Source organism: Phodopus roborovskii, unplaced genomic scaffold (genome assembly GCF_943737965.1).
Source record: "Phodopus roborovskii unplaced genomic scaffold, PHOROB, whole genome shotgun sequence".
Lineage (NCBI taxonomy): Eukaryota > Metazoa > Chordata > Mammalia > Rodentia > Cricetidae > Phodopus > Phodopus roborovskii.
This window is the reverse complement of record NW_026126408.1, coordinates 18,195,827-18,197,188: the sequence shown is the minus strand read 5'-3', so window position 1 is coordinate 18,197,188 and position 1,362 is coordinate 18,195,827.

The window sequence follows — 1,362 nt, the reverse complement described above, 5'->3', positions numbered from 1 at the left end:
GGGGGAATGGGAGGATGGGAGAGAGGGAGGGAGGGAGAGGGAACTGGGATTGATATGTAAAATAAGAAAAAGTTTTAAAAATTAGAAAAAAATATTTTGGGTATTTACACAATAAACACTTCTTGACCATTACCAAACATAGACATTTCTTCTTTCTCTCTCTGTGGTAATATTTTCATTTCATAATTAGAAATGTGCTTCTCTACAATTTTTACATTTTCCTCAAATCAAGGCACTTATGGGTAGTTCCCTCTCTAGCCCATTCCCAAATTACCAATGGAATACTATTCAGTAAGACAGGAATCTTAAATTGGAAACAATAAATGGATCAACCAGAAAACAAGTAAATTAACCCAGGCTCAGAAAGGTAAATCTCCTCTCTCATTTGCAGCTCTCCCTCCAAAGGTTCAAATGTGAGAAGATAACCTGAACAAAACACATCTTGCTTCCCAACAAATACTTAATGCAAAGCAAATCTCCTGTTCACTGCTGCCCCATAATGCAAAGTGCACAAAATTAAATTTGTAAAGTCCCAGTAGTCTCACACTCCCATACTATTTAAAAGTTCAGAGTTCAAAGTGTCTTCTGAAACTCAAGGCAAACTTTCTGCTGTGAGCTCTTGTCTAACAAAAAAATACAAGTTGCAGAAGGAGACAGAAAAAATCCAGCCATGGAAAGGCCTAAATGTTGTAGAGAAAGCATTAAATCCTACAGCTCCATGCCCTGCATCCAGGGCCTGTGATGGTACCATCTGAACTCCAATGGATTTCAGCAGCCACCTCTCACTGTGGCCTTGACATTTGTAGGCACCCTGGTCTTCATCTTTAGCTGGTTCCATTCATCATCTGCAGGTTCCCTCAGATAATCCATGTTCCCACTATTGTGAAAATCCTAAAGTCCCCACTGAAACTTAGGCTCTCTCTTTGTAGCTTTGCTGATTGGTAGCCCACTCAGGAGTAATGTCAACAACATAAATGTGACCCTACCTCTTATTGCCTGTTTGTATACTCAGACATTTTACCTGGAACCTTAATGCAAGGCCCTAAGAGTATAATTCTTAAATTCTGTGTTCCTGAAAAGTCAATACAATATGGACAATATCCATGATAGCAAGTTGTGCTGTCAACATAAGAGGTAACCAGAGCCCATTGGAACACGGTTGCCATATGCATTTGACTACCTGTGTACCTGGGGAAATGTGAGAGGATTGGGAAAAGAAAAGAAAAGAAAAGAAAAAAAAAACCTTTTGAGGTTTTCTTTTTTAAAAGCATTCTTTCCTAGTGTTCTCTTTTCAAATGTGAGTAGTCTTGCCCTCAACGAACCTTCCTTAGTATACAAGTGAACAGTCTGTGTTTTCTCTCT